This window comes from Rattus norvegicus, chromosome 2 (genome assembly GCF_021556685.1).
Source record: "Rattus norvegicus strain SHRSP/BbbUtx chromosome 2, alternate assembly SHRSP_T2T, whole genome shotgun sequence".
In the NCBI taxonomy this organism is placed as follows: Eukaryota; Metazoa; Chordata; class Mammalia; order Rodentia; family Muridae; genus Rattus; species Rattus norvegicus.
The window spans coordinates 38,222,773-38,243,930 of record NC_141535.1 but is presented as its reverse complement, the minus strand read 5'-3'; the positions used below and the strand labels follow the sequence as shown (position 1 = coordinate 38,243,930).

At 41.4% G+C, this 21,158-nt stretch overlaps 1 protein-coding gene across 8 annotated transcripts in view; it reads left to right on the top strand.

The window, feature by feature from the left end:
- The window catches only part of Rnf180 (ring finger protein 180), a 214,061-nt gene that overhangs the window by 21,705 nt on the left and 171,198 nt on the right, over positions 1 to 21,158 (top strand). For 3 of the 8 annotated variants that reach the window (XM_087633791.1, XM_087633782.1, XM_087633804.1), the window contains exon 1: positions 5,267 to 5,439. The exons of 2 other annotated variants lie outside the window; for them this stretch is intronic. The gene's annotated coding sequence lies outside the window, so the exon portion shown is untranslated. Of the gene's footprint in view, positions 1 to 4,940; positions 5,150 to 5,266; positions 5,440 to 21,158 lie in introns of those variants that run through there. 3 more of the 8 variants (XM_087633785.1, XM_087633797.1, NM_001134986.2) reach the window with 2 other exon arrangements.

Genomic DNA, 21,158 nt, shown 5'->3' with positions numbered 1-21,158 from the left:
AGCTGAGGTAATCTTATGGAAGAAGTGGAGGCAGAATGAGTGTAAATGGCAGAGGGAGTGGAGGACTCCAGGAGAATACGTGCCTGTAAATCAGTTCTGTCCAGTCTAAAACCTTATCTAAATCCTGGGGCCTACGATTCTCTCCTTTTCTGCTATGTGAACTTAGTTGTGTAGCTGATCACTTGTGACTTTTCAACCCTAGATGAAGTAGAAACACAGGTGGCAACTGCCAGCTAGTGAATACAGTGACTAGTGCCTCCTGCCTCTCTGGGATTCTCTCACAATCTCTAAGGGCCCCTCATACTGGAAATGGACCACAATGATTTATTTCTTACACTAACAGTGGCTGGTGTTTATTAAGTAGTAAGCATATGACAGATAACCTTTTAAAGCACTTCACTTGGAAAAAAATATCATCGCAACTTCATAATAACTCTGTAGGGTCACTATTATCTCCCTTTGCAAATGAGAACATATATTATTTACTTGAAATGGTAGAATGGAATTCATGAAGACATATTGGCTTCAGAGATCTATGTCTGTGCTAGTCTGTGCTTCTTAAGGCAAGTTCCTCATCCTTCTTAGCCCTGTGTCTGCATTGGATATCATGTGTTTATTTTTTACAACTCTCACGGTCTTTTAATATAATTTAATTTTAGCTTAAACATGCTTTGCCTTGCATCCCAAAGTCCCTCCTACTCTAAGTTTCTCTACCACAATTCTAAACATCACCTTTCTTATGAATTGTCATGATAGAAACCAAAATACTTTCCCCAAAACATAAGGATTGTTGATTTCAAAATAATCAAAGTGCAGAAGAAGTCTCTGTCACTCCCAACGAAGAACAGTTACTCCTCAAAAGAAACCTTCCCACTTTCTTTTCCATGTTTTACTCTGTTTAAATGGGATATGAAATCAGTTCTGTACAAGAAAGGTAGTGCCTGATTATCACATCAGAGAGAGCGGCACTGGATGACTGCTAGTAGTTTTATTTCCATGAATCTACCTTCCCATACTTTGTGTCCCTGTTTATTATAATCTAGAGAATGATCTACATTAAGCCATTTTTCAGTTTTGAATGAGTTTACTAACTATGCAGCAAGCTAAATAGGAAGAATACAAAAAAATGATAAAGATGATGACTCAGTAGGTAGATGGATGGATGGATAGAAAGATAATAGATGATAGATAAAGATAGATGATAGATAGGCGATAGATAGATAGATAGATAGACAGACAGACAGACAGACAGCAGAGCATCATTAAATTGGGTGCTTAAAACATTTTAGGTAAGTCAAGTAGGAAGCCTACTGGAGTTCACAGTAGAGAGTATTAGATGGAGCAGAGTGTCCCCTCAAGTTTGGCTTCCAAGTAAAAGAATTGTAACAAACAGACAGACAACACTATCAGACTGGATGCTGACAACATCCATCAGAAACTGCTGGAAAAGTCTGGGCAGACAGCTGGAGTACTTGATTGTGCTGACTTCTGTGGCTGAGCTTCCCAAGGCTGAAACTCCCACTGCAGCCCCTCCAGCTTCTCTTTTTCTCTATAGACACCTTTTTCCCCCATGGGATAAACAATGGTAACATTTATTGAAAATGGTTTACCTTTTAGCTGTTCTTAAGACTGCAATGAGACTCTTGGGTCCTTTAGCTGCATTCCCCTCGCTATCAATGAGTTGGTGTTCCATCCCAAGTCAAGGGGCCCTGGAGGACATTTTGAGACAAATATCCTTGGGTCTGCCCTGGGGTAGTAGCAATCCTACTTCCTGAATCAGCTTCTCAGGGAGTTCAACCCACATGTGACAATTTACGAACAAAATATCCATCACTCAACTGTTAAAGCCTAGAGCTTTTGTCCTTTGTCACGTCTCTAAAATGTATTGTTCTTTGCCAAAACACAGTTTAAGGCAAGTTCTTACCCAACAGCCTTGAATCGCAATTGCCTTTCTCTCAAACTGTGCACTGTACCTGTAACTGAACAGGTTTTTCTTTTGTTGTTCTACCTTTTGTTGCAGAAATCTGTGCCAACTGCAAATTTAGGCTTTGGGAAAATCTGTATGTGGTACCCATCAATACCATTACAACAAACCTCTTATTTTTGAACTGCCTGCTATCTCCAAAGTGAGTAAATACCCTGCTAGGGACTCAAAAAATGCTGATTGTGCCACACTGTAGGCTTATAAACTATTTCTTTTTTTCAGTTTTGACTAAAATATGTAACTGAAGACAGAGGTTATAACATTCAACCATTGGATAGCACACTTGCTCCTCCCACAATTTGAGCACCTTCCAAATCAGCTACCAAGGCCCCACTCCAAGAAATTCAACCTGTAATTTCACCAGAAATGTTGCTTTTGCTGTTTTGTTGTTTTGTTTTGTTTTTCTAGATAGGGTTTCTCTGTGTAGCCATGGCATTCTCTCTGTACACCAGGCTGGTCTCAAACTCAGAGATCTGCCTGCCTCTTCCTCCCCAAGTGCTGGGATTTAAGGCCCACCACCAGCACCACCACTCCTTGGCCAGAAATTATTTTTTAAAAAACTATGTCCATACTGAAGGCTTCCTTTCATGTCAAGATTCCTTAAACAATGTAACAACTACTGATAGTAGTTTACATTTACATTGTATTACAAATTGTTACAAATCTAAAGATGCTTTTACATCTGTATGGGACTGGCGCTAGAGAGATGGTTCAGTGGGTCTGAGCACTTACTGCTCTTGGAGAGAAACAACGTTCCCAGCATTTACTTCAGGTGACTCACAATCAGCTGTAACTCCTACTTCAGAGGATCCAACATCCTTCCTGGACTCCCTGAGAACCTTGAATCACAAGTGCATACTACCTCATATATATCTGTATCTGTATCTGTATCTGTATCTGTATCTGTATCTGTATCTGTATCTGTATCTGTATCTGCATCTGCATCTGCATCTGTATCTGTATCTATATATAATATTTTTGAAGTCTATGGTGGCAGGCTTGATGTTATAAACCTGTAATTTCTACTACTTGGGAGATCGAGACTGAAGGATTGCACGTTGAAGGACTGCCTAAGCAAATTAGTAAAACTGTCTCAAAATAACACAAGTGAAGAAGGAAACTAGACATGTAGCTTGATGGTAGAACGCTAGCATTTATAGGACCTTAGGTCCAATCTCTAGAACTGTAAAAATTAATAGTATTTAGGGTGATATATGTGAAGTACATGCAAATGCTGTACAATTGTGTACAAAAGTTTCAGTTTTCCCAGATTTGGATATTCGATGGAGCCCTGGAATACTCCATCCTGGATATTAATGAATGGCTATACAAGGACCATTAGCATATATACACTTTGGGATCGTTAAGTAGTCAGCCACTATATCTGATGAGATGTGAAGTAAGGTTGTCAAATATTTAGATTTCAATAGTCTAATATTTGAAGCACATTTGCTTATCCTATGTCTAGTAGTCATGAAGGTGAGTTATTTCTGCCCTTTTGCTAAAGAGTGAGATGTTTCTTCTAAAATATTAGAAAATCAGACTACAGTGAATTTGCTAAACTAGTCGTTATGTTTATTGAAACAAATGTTTCTTCATTTGTGGGTTATAAGGTAATGAGTGGTTGACAATTAGAGGGTTTTGTCCATCATGTCAGGGAAGTCCTCGGAGCAGACTCTTGAGGCAGCTGGTCACATGGTATCCACAGTAGGGCAGCAGAGAGGGTAAATGGGTATGCTCAGATGACTTTCTTCTTTATGGAATCTGAGATCCCAGCTCAAAGAAAATTAATTCAAGAAGGGTCTTAGCCTCTCAATTAACCTAATCTTGGTAATTCTTCCCAAACATGCATGCCTGCTTGTTGATTCTAGACTACACTATCTAGTTGACAACCATCATTAACTATCAATGGTTGAGGATTGACAGGAACAACATGAGGACTTGTAACTAGAAGGTAGCTACATCAGCAACAGTCTCTCACCCCAGCATAGTGACATCACTGGAGCCCCCTGCCTAGCTTGCATGGAGGAAGGAGAAAGCACTGGGCAGGACACATTAACCCCCTCAAAAAACTCCAGTTCCCCTTATAGCCAGTGGTCTCCCCAACTCTGGGGGCCCCTTCTCTACTTAAGACGTCTGTAATAATTGCCGATAAACATTTCACTCTGATGTTTTGCTGCCTGTTGACTTTTTACTGACACGACAACTTCCCCTTGGTCTGTTGAGGATCGTTTTTGTAATTGTCCTTTAGTTCATTAAAATGAGGTTTCATATTCCTTTGGTACGTTATACCAACCTGGGATTTGTGAGACAAACCATAGCTCTCCGTGTGGTGTTAATGCTTTTCCAGTTGCTAGGATCCTTTGCTAATATTTCATCGAGGATTTTTGTTTAATATCCTTTAGACATGCGTATGTCGGTCTTTAACTTTTCTGTGTGATGTCATTGACTTTCTTGCGTCATTCACATTTAAACGTTTTGTTGTTCGGCTTTGGAGGCAGGATCTTATGCAGAAGCCCAGGCTGGCTGCCTCTCAACTATGTGTCCATGGTGGGTTCTTAACTCCTGACATGCCCTTTTGCAGCGTCTCTCATCAGTTTCAATTCACAAGTGTGAGAGACAAAGCACTTGAGGCAAATGTAAACTTTGGTATTCATCAGTGGAAGCAAGAGCTATTGGGGTGGGGGTGGGGGTGAGGTTCCTCCTACTTCCACCCCCTATTACTGAAGCCAGTTTATCAAACATGCTTTGTAAATTCACAGTCTTTTGATCAACTGTTTTAATTGCTCCGAACCTAAAGTTTATAGACCGACTAGTCAACATTTACTCCACAGGCCCCTTCACTTCCTGAATAGCACCCATGATTTACCTGGATACCAGCTTGCCTCTCAGTTGTAATTTGCCAAGAGTCAGATATCTTTAGTGGCTAATCTCGGTTGCGCATGAGTAGAACAACAGTCATAAGAAGGTAAGCCACAGAGACACATCAGGAGGGAAAACTAAACCCAGGTAGTGGTGGTTCCACCTTTAAGAGTCGGGATGAGGATGGCTGGCCCAGACGCCTGCTGATTCTAGCTGGGAACAGACCCAGTGTGTAGCTAGAGTCAGCACTCCAGAGGCGCTAGGTGAAGACGGGGAAGACAAGCACAGACTTTTGTTGCTCGGGTAAGAGGTTGAACGGAGGGGGAAACTTTCCCACGGCCCTGCGGGGCCGAGCAAGCGGGGCCTGCGCGGCCGGCGGGTCTACGCGGGGTCAGGCTCGGCGCCGCCCACGCACGGCTCGTGGGAGAAGCCGAGCGGGCGCGCAGGCGGATGCTGGGCGCCGAATCCCAGGCCAAGGGGTCGGGCTGCGGGAGCAGCTCCAGCGCTTTCCGCGGGGTTTGTCTCCTGCCGCTTCCCGTCTCCGGAGCCGGCCTCGCCGTGAGTGCTGGGAGCCGGGCGGGGCACGGACGCAGGTAAGGGCCGGTCTGGGCCTGGCGCGGCTCCGGGGCCCGGGGTGGACGCCCCGCCGGCTCCCGCCGGCCCCAGGTGACGCTCCGAGGTTCAACTTTCGCACCTGATGCGGGGGCCTGGGCGGCCGCGCGGCCGGCGTGACCGGGAGCTGGAGCCGGGTGGGGCCGTGGCGCCGGGGGCGTGGCGAGGAACCCGCGGGGTCGGAGTGGGGGCCGAGCTCAGCGGCTCCCCCGCGGGGCTCCGAGCTGCTGGGCGGAGGCGCACACCCACTTCCGCGCCCCGCTCTGCACCGACCCACTTTCTTTTGTCTGGTGCATTTCAGTCCTGGCGTGCCAGCTGCTTTTGTTGCAGCCCTGAGTCGGGACGTGCAGACTTTCTACCCCGGCTGAGGTGATGAGCAGCTCTGAAGTACATCTGGACCCCGTGGAGCCAAGGGTCCCCGGGGTGGAAGTTATTATGAGCATGGTAATTAGCAGTAACATGTGGCTGTTACCTTGTGCTTTTCCAGATAACCCTCAGGATTTTTGTAGCAGTTAATAGTTTTAAGTGCACCCTGTAAGAGCGTTTATTAGGTAACTTCAAAGGACCATGGTGTGGGCAGGTTACCTATTATCCCATTTTATAGACCAGACAGCTGGGGCACCCACGAAGCAAAGTGATTCTATCAAAACGAAGCAGGCTTTGTGGAAGCTAGTATTAGAACTTGCCTGACACAGCTTTGTCTTGCTTGATCCAGTTGCTCTCCCAGCCTCAAGCAAAATTTAGTGCTGAAAGAGTGGCAGTTAGGTTTTTGTGCTGGCTAGTTTTATGTCAACACAAGCTGGAAAGAGGGAATCTCAATTGAGAAAATGCCACTACTGGATTGGCCTGTGGCAAACCTATGGTACATTTTCTCTGTTGATGATTGACTGATATGAGAGGGCCCAGCCCATTGTGGATGGTCACCCCTGGGCTGGTGGTCCTGATGCTGTAGGAAAACAAACTGAGGTAGCCAAGAGTGGAAGCTAGTAAGCAGCACTCCTCCTTGGCCTCTGCTTTAGTTCCTGCCTTAAGCTCCCGCCCTGATCTCTGTGAATGATGAACTACAAGTTGTAAGATTTAAATAAACCCGTTCATCCTCTAGTTGCTTTTGGTCGTGGCATTTCGTCACAGCGATAGAAACCCTCAGTAAGGTAGCTTCTCTTTTGTTTTTCCTCTTTGCTTAAAAGAAAAATCTTTTAAAACAGAGTGGAATCCTTTCAGACTCCTGCAGTAGTATCCCGCAAAGTAGTTATTAAAAGTCTGAATAGTTTCCATTGTTGTAAACCACTGTAAGTCTTTAATAGAGTGCAAAAGGCCTTTGTCTTGCCTATCTTTTCTTTCCTGTATAAGCATAGTACCCAAAGTGATGTTGATCACGGCAAATGAGTAGCTCAGAGACGGGTTGCCAGCTTACTATTGAACATTTAGGAGAATAGTCTTTTCAATGAAAATCAACTTATGCGGTAATTGCATTCATATTACATTGTTTTCTTCTCTCCTCACAGCCATCAACAGTTAACCAATTTCCCCAGGGCTTGCCTCTAAATTGTTTTGTCAATAGATCTTTTATTGCTCAATCTTTAGGTTTTCAAAAGGAGGGTTTCTTCTAAAAGTGAGCTGTACTTTCCATTTAGTGTTAGCTAGAACATGTATGAGGGTATCTAAGGACAGTCCTCGAACTCTTTTTAATAAGTACATTCCATATACCAGGCAGGGATTTTTTTTTTCCAGGCAAGCAATGTGGTGAATTAGTAATCATTTTTAATAGGCCTCTGTGGTGGTTTGTGCTGCTCTTACCTGTGTGGCAATGCTCTGTAGTCATATGCTGTCTTCTCAGCGATGAGCAGAAAGCTAAGCATTTTTACTTGAATTTTGAAAACTATACCACAAAAAAATTTTACAGGACACTTTACTTAGACTTTCCTTTGACTACCTCCACTCAGCTGTCTGTAAAAAGCTGTCTGTAGAAAAGGAATAGTTGGAAAATGAAGTCATAGCTAGGAAATCATTTGAGCTTGGTGGGAAAAAGCTGGTTTTCCTCTTCATAGTGGGACTATGCAGTCATCGAATTCTTCTCTCCCCTATACATGCTAGGCTTTGAGTCTTCAAGGAAATGATCACCCAAGAAGGCTAAAAGTTTGCTGAAATAGGGCCACTGCTAATCAAGATTATTTTGAATCTTTGAGTCATTTTGCAAGCAACATCAAGGTATCATTAGGTTTAAGCATTTGCTTTTGTATTTTGTTAAACCAAGACACCTAACTTGGGCTGAGCACTATTTTCTTGCTGAGTTTTAAAGAATGGTTTTGGCATGGCTGCCAAACTAAGTTCTATGTTTGATAATCTGTAGCTATACAAGATAATTAAAGAAGTTTCCGATCATCTTGAAGGTGGTTTAGAAGGATTTGAAAAACAAATTGGACCCTGGTCTGGTGATCTCTTGAGTTTCAGTTCAGCGTGTATATAAGGAATAAACAGGCATTTGGTTCACCTAAAAAAAAAAAAAAATGGGAATGTAGCTTAGGGCACGCCTATGGCCATGTGAGCTCCCACATTCAATCCTCAGAATAACCAAAATGAAAAATGTTAAATAGTAACACACTTAGAATGTAGTTGCCTACATTCTTCCTAGAAGGTTGCATTAAAAGGAGAATGCTCTAGGTTAAATTCTGTACCTGTGTGCGCAGCTACATAGTATCACACATTTTGAAAAGAATTAATTTGCCTAGTAATCTGTTGCTTACCTCTCCTTTAAGCACACTGACTTATTTTTAAAGTTAAATTAGAATCTGTTTACATAGGTCACATATCTTACCAGAACAGTGTTGGGTTGAGAATGTATTTCATTGAGGTTTGAAATTTGCATCAGTGAAACTGTAATTTATTTTGTAATAACGTACGGCCAGAGTTTGGTTCTACATGATATTTTCAGTCTTAAGACAAGGGCAAGATGCTTCATATCTTAGGGTCTATCACAGGAGCTCAGTCTTAAGAGTAACATCCTGTTTGAAATGTAAATAAAAAATCCAATTATAAATAAAAGAGTGACATCCTGAATTCTTTAATACCTCTTACCAGAGATATTTGTTTTCTTAATTTTTTCACACTTTAAATAGTTATAAGTAAATTGTGTGTGTTATATACTGTCCATTTGTGTGGCTATGACAAAATACAGGAAACTACAAAGTTTACAAAGATCAGGGATTCATTTCTTACACTTCTGTGAAATGGGAAGGCCAAGAGCAGGTGCTGGCACCTTTGCTGTCTGATGAGAATTCATGTTTCTGCTCTAAAGGAACAGTTGTGTCCTTCTGGATAAGGTGGAAGGATAGAAGGGGGCCTGAGTTAGTCCTCTCCAGTCTTAACAAAACCTAAGTTGAATTAAAAATCTTCTAAAAAAAAATCTCACAAAAGTGAGAAGGAAGTGATGGTTGGAAACAGACAGTTCTTAAGCTGGGAGGAATATCCTTATATTAGCTTCTGCTGCATGGTATGGAGTGCTGATAAATACAGACCAAAAAGCTCCATTCTACCCCTCTGATGAAGTTCTCTTTACATGGCTCCGCTTCCAATCTGGAAACTGGACAAATAGCCTTTGACCTCTCAGCTACTGCTTTGTATGTGGGAACTGCTCAATTATTATTACTCTCTAATGCTCCCAGGAAATTCCAGGAAGCAGCCAGGCAGCAGTGGGCTTTGCGGTGGGTGGCACAGACCAGGTACAGAAAAGCCCTGGAGATAATACAGTAGGTGATTGTAATTTGCTTTTTCGTTTATTTTCTCTCTTAAATTGTATCAGTTCTTCTCCCATGGAAAAGGGTAGGCAACAAAAGAGTACAAAATGTCTCTTTCAGATAACAGAGCAGAGAGCAGAGAGCCAGGTCCAGATGACCTGTTAGACATAGCGAAATGGTCTGGCTGCACATGGTTCTGTGTTAGGCACCTCCTAGACCGAAAAGCTAGGCAGGTAGGTAGAAAGGTGATTGTCCGATACCAAGTCTGGGCAGTGTATCAAAGTCAAAGAAATGGAGCAAACGAAGAGATATCCTCGAAAACACTGCAGGACAAAGGAAGATTCTCTCAAAAGGATATGGCATTCACTTGATTGGTCATGGCTTCTTGAATAGCGTGCTTTTTTCGGTAGTGCTCAATCTTTCCCGGTTTCCACGAAAAGTAGACCATTTAACTCTTCCATTGCTTTTGTAAGGTAGATGTTTGGGTATTATTTTAAGATTTTAGGTAATTATGAGACAATTACTTTGAAAAAGACTTTTTTGCAAATAAATCAATCTGATCTCATAAGAGCCCTGTGTGATCTTAACCACTGAGCCCTCTCTCCAGTCCTCATGAGAACGTATTGACTAAAGAAGACTGTGCTGCTTAATGAGTACTAGACTGAAAACACTAGCTAATTTTCCAAAGTAATACTGACCTCTTCACGTTTTATTTTTGAGGTTTTAGCTTAAAACAAACAGAAGGTGTGCCACTTTCTGGCGTTGCTGATTGAAAAGAGGAAAATAGTGACTTTTTTGACGGATAGATTAATAGAATTGTGAACAATTTTAACACATTCAGTGTGGCACAAAGTCATCAAAACAGAATGTCATAAAACCCAGGCTTTGGCTAGGATGGTGTCGCTAGAAAACGTCAGTCTCCAGGGCATGTGGTTGGGGCGAATGAGATGAGCTTCTCTTGGTGACATTTGCTAACTTTATTCTTGTGATGCCAACCGATGATGGTAACAAAGCACTTTGAGCAGACTAAGGCCAGGAGGACTTTGGTTTGGTCCTGCACGTACTTGCTGATTGGTTCATCCAGTATACTTCCCAGCTGTCATATAGGACAGTCATCCCTCTGTTTCCATGAGTTTCATCCCTTTAGCCTCATCCGGAGTATTAGCGGGAAAAGTGTCTGTTCTGAACTGGTCCAAACATTTTTCTCATCGTTATCCACTAAAGCTGTAGAGTTTAACAGTTGTTCACATAACATTTGCATTCTTTCAGTATTACAGGGAACCTATAGATAATTTATCACATACAAGAGAATATGTATAGATTATGTGATGAATGCTGAGCGAATTGAGCGTCTTGGTGTTTTTGTACCTGCTGGGGGACATGGGAATACTTTCCTTCAGATAGCAAAAGACGAAACCATTGGGGAGCTGGCAGTTCAGCAGGAAGGGCAGGCATGGGAGCAGCAGTCAGCAGTGTGATCAGTGTTTAGAAAGGAAGCCAGAAAAGGCTTTCAAAGAAAGTAAGAGGAAGTCACAGGTAGGTTTCAGAAGATTCGTTCCCAGAAGGAAAAGAGCATTTGGGCAAACTAAGGCCAGGAAGGCTTTGGCTTTGTCCTTGAAGGCTATGGTGGCACTCCAGGGTATAAGCTTTTCAGGGAACCAGGGGTTACAGCAGAGTCTTCGGGGGGAATGGAAGATGGACAGAGGCTAAATTGCTGGGCTGCTGAGCAGGGGCAGCTCCTACAGTAGCTCAGCAGAGAACTGGGAAGTCTCTGGAAGAGCAAAAGAGTACAATCCATTTTGCATCTTAAAGAAGGACACCGTGTTCAGTGAGGAGACCTAACATGCTTCAGATTTCATAAAACAAAGCTTTGATGGCTGCAGCCATAATTTCTGACCTAGCACTTATGAGCTTGCACACTTTATGGGATGAAACATCATCTTTGATCTGACAAAGAGACGTGCACTCCACTGTACCTCTTTGAAAGTGCTAACGAGGAAGCTCTGACCTCTGTCCACCTTAGTCCCTACTCCTCCCTTCTGCCTTTCCCCTCCTGTTCTCCAAAAATCCTTTTACCGATGTTTTCAGGCCAAACCCTAAGAATTGCGTTTATGATTCTGAGTGACTTCATCTGCCATCAGAAATTCCTTTTTCTCACAGCGGTTAACAGAAGTGGAAACTTCTGGATATTATGATACAAATGAGTAAACTACTAATGTGGCTGTTTCAGTCATTTGATTAAATACCATCAAGATGCACAGGTTAATTTGGAATAAAGGAGGAGAGAACCCTGGAAGCTAAAAAAACAAGGCATAGGGGAGATGGCTTACAGGCCGTAGATTTATGACATTAAAACTACCTTGATGCGGGAGCAGAGTTATCTAAGGACCTGCAACTTACTATTGATGTCTACAAGAGATGCAGCCTTGGGCACACACGATGCCGAGATTCCTAAGTGAAGCCCAAGCGGGAAGGGAACATTCTCATTTGAACAGTAGATCAGGGATAAAAAAGTAATCAGCAGACCAAGAGGGATTATAAAGAAGTCTGTGTTGACCTAGTTTCCAAGAGGACATTGAGAAAACGTCTTATCTGAATATTCTGTCTACCAAATTGGTTTAAAGCTCTTGTATAAAATTTAAATCCCACAGGAAAAAAGTAATGAGTTCTGTATTTATTGCTCATCTTTAATAGTTATTACCCTTCTGTTTCCCTTTTCTACTGTATATAATTTGCTTCTATATTGTTTACTTTGGTCTGAAAAATACTTTAATATTTACTTCCATTCTGAGGATCTTTAAAGTCCATAGTGACAATCTCGTATGATATACTCAACAAGATTAATTTTATTACCATCCAATGCTTAGTTTAATGTATGATATTCTCCAGTTGTGTATAAATATCTATTTTAGAGTGTATTTGTTTGATTAAAGATTACAAGTCTAGGCGCTGAATTTAATATCTCTCTTGTCCCCCATCTCTCAATTCTTTTTCTTTGTGTATTATGAATTTAAATATAATAATTAGCAAATATTTGTGGATTGCAGAGTGATAATTGTGTGTATTGTAGATGACATACTTATCTATAGTTATAAATACTGTGTATATGAACGTTCACACAGTACCATATTGACATGTGTATTCATAGAGCTGTACCATAGCTGTAAAAATGGACATATCCTTTCACCAATGGGTACAATACATCTCAAGTTTCTCTTCCCTTTGGAAGATGTATTCATTGTGAGAAAATATCCCAATTCTTTTATCTTTTAAATTTTTCTACGTTCTGGATCTGGTTTGTGTGATTTAACCTCTCCCTATGTTCGTCATATGGCACGCAAAGTAGTTCACATACATGTGCATGTACTTGAGGTGGCATAGATTTATTTCACTATTTAATTTTTTTTTTTTGGTTCTTTTTTTCGGAGCTGGGGACCGAACCCAGGACCTTGCGCACTATTTAATTTTTAAGAGTGGTTCATGAATGGTTCATAAAATTTGCCGATTGCATGTACCAAGAGGCACACAATGACTGGTTATTACAGCTAAACTGTCTCCCCATGTTGAACATCCAACTCCTGTCATCTTAGAACATGACTATACCTGGGTAAAGGACCCTTAAAAAGGTGACTGTATTGAGGTTTGTTCTGTAGCATGGACCCAGAGTCTCTGTAGAGAAAAGATGTGCAATTGCACAGCTAAGTCCATGCGACATCCAAGAGACATCAGTCTGTCTCAAGGGTGATTGCAAATGAAATTACATTTGATATATTTGTCTATCCTTTCATTGCCCCCCCAAAAAAACAATGGCTGTAGCTGTCTCCCACTCAGCACCATACACTGTTCACTGTATCAGACATCTTGTTATATTGTGAGGTACTAAACAGAAGCTATCCTGCTTATATTCATTTGTCGGGAGTTGCAGGTAGAAGGAACAGCAGTCTACATACAACAGGGCCTTACCAGCCCAGTAGAGATCAGATAGGTGATCTGCTCAGAGCCAGAGTGAACAGTAGCAGTGATAGGAGCCCTAAACACTCTTGGGAGGATAGTAGAATCAATAGGGAAACCAGCTCAGGTTTCCTGCCTTGCCAGTTAGTCTTTGGTCTGCTTTTTAAAGAAGGCTCCATTATCTAGAAATACCTTCAGTAGCCAAAAATCTTTTGTTCTGTACATCCAAAGAAAGGAAAAAAGAAAGAAAAAAAGAAAGAAAGAAAGAAAGAAAAAGTCTCTTAACAATTGTTCCCTTTCTTCCGAAAAGAGCGAGGCTAAAGCCAGATTAGTGATTATCTGTGCTTCTGCCTTCTCACCTGATTCTCTTTGGCCCATTAGAGATAATCTACTCATTGAATGTAAGTGCGGCAAGTTTCAAACAGCTATTAGCTTTCAGCTAAACCTGTGCTTCCTGTCACTTCTATGTCCTTGATATAAAGCGAATGGGTTTTAGCCTTATCTCTCTGAGAAATTACCTGAGGGGAGCACATGCGTGCGTGCGTGCGTGCATGTGTGTGGTGTTAGGGGGCTCCATTTCATGCCATACATGGGCCTTCACATGGTTGCTTGCCTGTGGGAGTCTTTAAATTATTTGCCTACGGTCTCACATCCAACTAGCTTACAACCTGTATCACCCTTGTATGCTGTCAGAATACACATCTTGGATATTCTTTGTATTCCTTGACAAGGTAATGGTTGCTGAGGAAATATGAATTGGATGGATAGTTATTTGTAGCCTAAAAATACCATTTATAATTATCCATTTTCAGATTTTTGAGGAACCTCCATATTGATTTCCATTGTACCTTCACCAGTTTGTACTCCCAGCAGCAGTAAATAAGAGTTGTTCTTTCTCTGAATCACTGTGCGAATGTTCTGTCTTTGTTTCTTGATCTTGGCTATTCTGACTTGAGTTAGAATTGTTCTACACCCATAGATCATCAGAGGGTAATTAACACAGAGTCCATGACTGGACAAGGTAAAGCACAGTACATGAGAGATTGTGGAACACTGAGCCCTCAATGAGACATCCTTCCCCTCAAGGCCCAGGGATCTATGAGAAAGAGGAAGAGGGAAGCTTTTAAGAAGAGAGATGGTGGTTGACTCTAAGGAAACATCATCTTCCAAACACAACATGACTGATATAAATAGGAAATTACACAGACTGTGAGAGCACACACAAGTCTTGAACAGGTTCAAACCAGACAAACTCCTAGCACTGAGAATGGGAATTGGACACAAGAAGCTATCTGTAACTGATATGCGTGAGTAAGGAGAAAATTGGTTTTCTCAAGCTCCATGCCCAGGAGGAGTTGGCCAACGTAAAAATAGATGACATGATTTGTTGGTGTGCTTTTTGATCTGGTTTGCTTTATCTCATTGGGGTCTCTATTTTTGGATAGGGAGATAAGGAAGATGTGGAAGGAGTTCGGAGAGGGGAAAAGAATATGATTAACATAGATAGTATAAGAAAGTTTTAATGAAAAAGTAAAATTCGTTTCATCCAGTAAATGACACAGAAATGTTTTAATGCCAGTAAGAATATAGAATAAAGCTAGGCTGAGCTATAAAGATTATATTATAGCATAAATATAACATCCAAGAAGTAGACTCCATTCATGCTCTTTAGAAGCACGGTGTCTTGAGCAGAAGTACAAATACTGTAGTAATCAATAAGTTGCATTCAATGCTCTCAAAGAATGAGTTTGTAGCTTCTGAGCTTTCAAACTTACTTCTCTGTAAGACACTTTAACTTTGTTTTGCTCTATATTTTATTTTCATTATTCCATTACTTATGTGTTATATTCATTTATTAAAAGCATCCTTTATTTTACATTTATTTGACCACCTTTTAGTCAAAAGCAGTATTTCTTAATTGAAAATATTAAATATTGGGGAAAAGAAAACATGGAATTTATTGGAGTGATGATATTCAATAAAAACATTTGCAGACCCCCCATATGAACAACAATGCCAACCAACCAGAGCTTCCAGGGACTAAGCCACTACCCAAAGACTATACATGGACTGACCCTGGACTCTGACCTCATAGGTAGCAATGAATATCCTAGTAAGAGCACCAGTGGAAGGGGAAGCCCTGGGTCCTGCCAAGACTGAACTCCCAGTGAACTAGATTGTTGGGGGGAGGGACTAGGGGAATCTTGGCCTGGAAACCGGGAAAAACAATTGAAATGTAAATAAGAAATACCCAAGTTAATAAAGATGGAGGAAAAAATAAAAAATAAAATAAAAACGCTTCAACTGTACTGGAATTGTGCTCAGAATAGTGCTTTCTTTTAGAAATTTAGGCATGCAATATTTTGGTCATTCGCAGAAAAGAAATTTAAGAATCCAAAGACACACAGTCTGCATTCTGAGATATTTGTTGTCTTCCAGTTTATAGGACTCTGAGCTTAGTAGAGTCCCTCAATTTTTAAAAATTTGTAAGTTATTTATCATCAATAACTAACATTGGTAACAATAAAATGTATTCATTACAACAAAACTTAAGATATCATACAGCGATGTTCTGATTTGGGTGGGACATGTCCCCCACAGGCTTACACATTAAACAGTTTGTCCCCAGCCGGTGCTGCGATCTGGAAGGTCTGGAGAGGAAGTGGACATTTAGGGGTATAGGGTGTAGCTGGAACACATATAAATACAAGTATAAACACATGAGTTTCAAAGACATATTTCAGTACCTCATTAATTTTGCCCATCACTTTTACACCATACTTTCCCTATAAAATATAGTCTATGAAATGTGAGAATGTGGCTCATACTCACCTGGTGGTTTCACTGGTCTGTGAAAGAGGTCCCCTTCTTTTATCAAAGAATAACAGCACCTGAAACAGATGCAGCTAACCGACGTGTGGAGCTTGCAGACTGTTTGCGTCTCTTCAGTGACGCCTTGTCATCCCCAAAGGTATCACCTGGTTCGAAGGACAGAGAGGGCTTTCAAGACTCGAGCGCTTGAGCTGCAGTGAGGGTGTTCTTTATTGAGAAGCAGTAGTCAACTCTAGTTGAAGTTGATGTAGTCTAAGACCCCGCCCGACAGAGTAGGGAATACACGAAAGTTACAAGTGTCAAGTTCATATAATTTTTTTTCTCATTGTCTTGGTTTCCTTTCTTGTTGCTGTGATAAAACACCTTAACAAAAGCGACTCAAAGGAGAAAGGGTTTATTTGCTCCACAGTTTCTGAGAGAGGCAGGAAAGACAAGGCAGGGAAGTCATGGCGAGTCGCCTGGAAGCATGTAGAAACAGGAGCAGGAGGCTGGCTGACCTCACTGCAACTACATTCGGAAATCCAAGAGACCAAGAAGTGGGGTTATACTCTAAAGCATTAAGGTCTTGCCCCAGTGGCCCACTTCCGACATCAAGGACCACCTCTTAAACTTTCCACAACCTTCCCAAACCACACCATCAGTAGTGTGCTAAGTGGTCAGCACGTGGTCTTATCAGGGGAATTCAAAGCACCACACACTAAAGTTAGTTGTGGATGGTATAATGCTTAAGAACTGATGGATCCCAGGAAGATAGATAAGGCATAGGATTGATACAGAATAGGAGCTCTGTAGGAATATGATAGACTGTATTTTTTCCTCAACAGAGAATTGGGGGTACTTTCTAAGAAGACATGCTTGACTGTGAATATCCAAGAACTGTAAAGACTGACTTCATCAGTTTCAAACCCAGAAGTGTTTAAGGTCAATAATTACTAAAGAAGATTAAGGTCTCTGTAATTCAGGATTTAGACACTTTCAGAGTTAGTAAATTAGAGGCTTTAGTCCCTGCAGCTCCTATGCCTAGAATTGTCAAACTGGCAGTTTGGAAATAGCCCAATTCCTTCTCCTATCTGTGCAGAAGTATTTGATATCTTTGACTTGGTAGAAACCAATGTAAAAGGGGTCTTAGGTAAGAAGCCAGCTTCCACTAAATAATTCATGTGCTGAACTGTTTGTTGAACTGAGTAGGAACCGTGAAGTCCAAAGGACCCAAGCCGTAGCTAAGAGGTCCTTAGCACTGCCTCGTAGATCAGCTTCTGTTTCGTTCACTCTTCATTGTGAGTTACTCAGGAAGAGCTACTGTGCACTGCAATTCTTCTGAGGTCAAAACAGACACCAGGGTTCGTTCACGAGTGCAAGTGTGGCTGACATCCTACTAATTTCACAAAATGACTTTATCGGTGTAGCCCACTCCCAGCAGAATTATTATGCATGATATTCTGTCCAGAAAGCAGCCACTGGTTCAGAAGCCCATTTTTGCAAAGCAGTTGTGGTCTGCTACTTAAATTCATGCATACTGTATAGCATTATCTCATTGGCATTAAAAAATGATACGTCTTAATATCTACAGAGTAGATATTTTCATTTCCTAGAGACCTTCCAATCATACAACCTTTAGGAGGTGGCCCAGCCCACAGAATAATGCCTACAAATATATTATAGTGCTCGAAAGCAAAGATAAATAAATTATTCTGCTTAAAAATAAAAATTGGTCAGCGTGGTTGTGTGCATTTGGAGTCCTGGCTACATTGGAGACAAGGCAGGAGGCTTGTTTGAGTCCAGAAGTTCAAAGCCAGCATGAACGTGACAGCAAAACAAAGAAGGAAAGAAAATCCTTAAAACCCAACAACAAAAAATAGAAATGGTGTTGCTCTGCAGGACTCAGAACTGAACGAATTGCATAACCATTTTGCTTTCTAAGTTGCTATGCCTTACAATTTTCACATTTTTACCAATTTTTATCTCACTTGATCTCAATCTTAGTTTTAAAGAAATGTATCAGTAATAAGGAAGTCCCAAATTTCCTTCATATACAATTATACCTGAGCCAATGCTGACGTTTTTCCAGAGAGAGAAATAATAGTCAGAGGTAGACAAAGAACTCAGCTTCTTTATGGGGGATGTAATTGCAGTGCTCAGTGTTACAGAGAATTACAGCCTAAGTGGTTTCTAATGTTTTTTTCACAGGGACTCATTTGTCCCCCTTAAACATTTTGAGGGATATAATCGGGAAGGGAATTTGCGTAGGGGAGATTACTCTGTGTTAAGTATCAGTTCTCAAGTTGTATTTCTGAGAGCCATTTAAGAGACGAGGTAATGTTAAGGCGTGGTTTGCCTTTCTCACCACTGCCATTCTCACTGGAGACACAGAGACAGTGCTTGGTAAACAGAACCCCAGGCTTGCTGGCAGTCCTTTCCTTCTCTACGGCCACAGGCATGAAGTCAGTTATGGTTTACTGCTGGTTTCATTTTATCTTTAATCCCAAACGTTTTCCATGGTACGAAGGTCAGAAGAACTTGTAAAGGTTCTTTGCATTCTACTGAAAGCTGACCAGACACCCGAAGCAAAGCCCCGTGTTTCAGTTGAGAGCTACTGTGCAGTCCACCCATGGTGAAACGTGTTAACTAAAATGACTGGCAGGCTACATGTGTTCAGGTATGAACATTTTCCATACTTGTTACATGTCACAAAAGTTGACCTTTTAGGTTAAAATGAAAAATTTGGACACCTTGGATTCCTCCCTGTGACCTTACAAGCTTTACTGTTGTCCTGTAATCAAAGAGTATTCTCACCAAGGTTGATGGTGAATTTCACTAAGTTTTCAGGATTATGCCACTGACATAATACTGCACTGGAGAGCTGTAACTCTTGGAACCATGTTTCCCAAATGTGCAATACATTCAAGAAGTGTCAACCATTATAGAGGATCAGAGCAGGCAGCAACGTAAACAGGTGCCAGTGTGTGCGCGAGTATGGATACTGTGCATTAAGAAAACCATAAGGCTGTGCGGACTGTTCCCCACAATCCTTGGACAAGATCTATCTATAGTTCCCTGACTTTCTCAAGCCAGTACTGTAGCATCTTGGATGCTGAGCTGCAGGTGGATTTGAGTTTGTATCCAACACGTACGTTGTTCAAGTCTGTTCAAAGACTACCCACTCTGTTAATAAGTTGGGCTTCGGTTTCTCATCCTTCCTTTTAACATGTTATTGGCCAGAAGCCATTTCAATTTTATGAAGAGATTACTAGCAGATAACCATCTGCTGCTTTCCCTTTCAAGTTCAGATAAGCATAAACACAGCTAGACATCTTTCTCTCATGCCCCTCTTCTCCATAGCTGAAGAATGTCAGTTTGATTCTTCCCACCCACTGGCCGAGCATAATTAATAATTAACCGTGGAAACAGAAGTGGAAGGAACCGTGCAGTAAGGACTGGTGTATCTCTCGATCCTCACCAGAGAAGATTGTTTTCTTCAGTAGTAATCAAAAACTGATCAAATCCAGAAGAATTAGAGACCGTGGAATGGTCAGCCCTAAATGGGCTTCTATCACACCCTTCTTCCTAAGGGATCATTGCAGAAGAAGGGAGTGAAAGATTGTTAAGAGCCAGGGATGGCGGATGACAGCGAGGTTTCCAGACATAGCAGGGTCTTTGCACATACAAATCCACAATAGTTGCAACCCCAGTATCCACAAGCCCAAGTCAGACAAAACTCCAGCCTGGAAAGGTGAGGGAGGCATGAGTCCTTACCCCTAGCAACAGAGCTGTAGGCAACTGGTTGATGGCTGCTGAGTCAAGCAGGCTTCAGTGGAGGCCACATACAAAGCCGTGGAGGCCACATACAAAGCCGTGTTGGCAGCACAAACGGGCCTGGGTGGAGTAAAAGCAAAACAAGCAAAGCTGAGTGAGTAAGGAAGGGGGGCATAGATCTGGGACGCTCGGGGAGCGAGGTCAAAACTAAAATAGAGGCTTCTTAGAACTCGACACTTCAGGTCAGTGTGCTTATATTATTTATTGAACAGATCATCCGATTCCATGAAAGATAAAGGGAGCACGAGGAGCTCTCGTCTGTGCATTGTTTGTCTGGTTTCAGTAAATGTTTGTGGTGAGTTTCTTAGGGTTAGATTCTGCGTTTGATTATGTGACTGTGGAATGAGCAGAGTACACCTTTTAGTAACTCAGATTGGTAAGAAAAACAGAAATAAGAGTGATACCTCGCGATTACTTCTGTGGAGATGTGCACAGAAAGAAGAGGAACTGAATATCCCTAGAGTCCACCTGCTACATTGAAAATTGACCTCATCCTTAAAGGATAAGAACTGTTGGCCCAAGAATGCCATAGGGGAAAAAAACTGTAACAGAACAAGGCATTTCTAGGCATTAGAAAGCATTGTTTCTATGGAACTATGCAAGTATCTGTATTAAAAAAACCATACAGCCAAAATTATGGGAGGACAGAAAGAGAATTACTTAACTGTATCAAAAGCATTAATTGGTGAAAACATGATGACTATAATTTTGACTTTATAGATTTTGCAGTAATTTTTAATATTTAAAGGTAATTTTAAATTGTGGCTTTAATTGCAGATTGTACGCTCAGAGAGGAGTGCGGGGGAGATAGACAAGAAGTCCTACCCAAGAAACTCTTGGCAAGTGTACTGCTAGGGGAGTTCTAGCCTTTTAACATTGTGACATGATCATCTTCAGAGTGTACCCTAGAACTGTGTAAGCCAGTTACAAAACAAAAACAAAACAAAACTTCTGAAAATAGTCTCACAATGTTTAAGTTTATGATTTTGTATTGGCCCTCCTTCACAGCCATACAAGGCCCCATGTGGCCCACACATCAAAGGATGGACACACGTGCACCATCCTAGTTCTCATGTTTTGCCACTTATGTTTAGCTTTTTGTAATCTTATCACGTGTATAGATAGGTCCCACCTGACCAGTCACCATCAGATACTAAAGTTCTGTGGAAAGGAACGTTTGTGTTACCAAAAGAGCCTGTTCCAGTGGGGTTTTGTTTGGCTTTTCTTTTGCTTTACACATAGCAGGGGCTTAGACATTCTATTGCTGTGAAGAGAAACCATGACCAAGCCATAAGAGAAAGCATCTCAATGGAAGCTTGCCTACAGTTTCAGAGGATGAGTCTATAGTCATTGTGGTAGGAAATATGTGG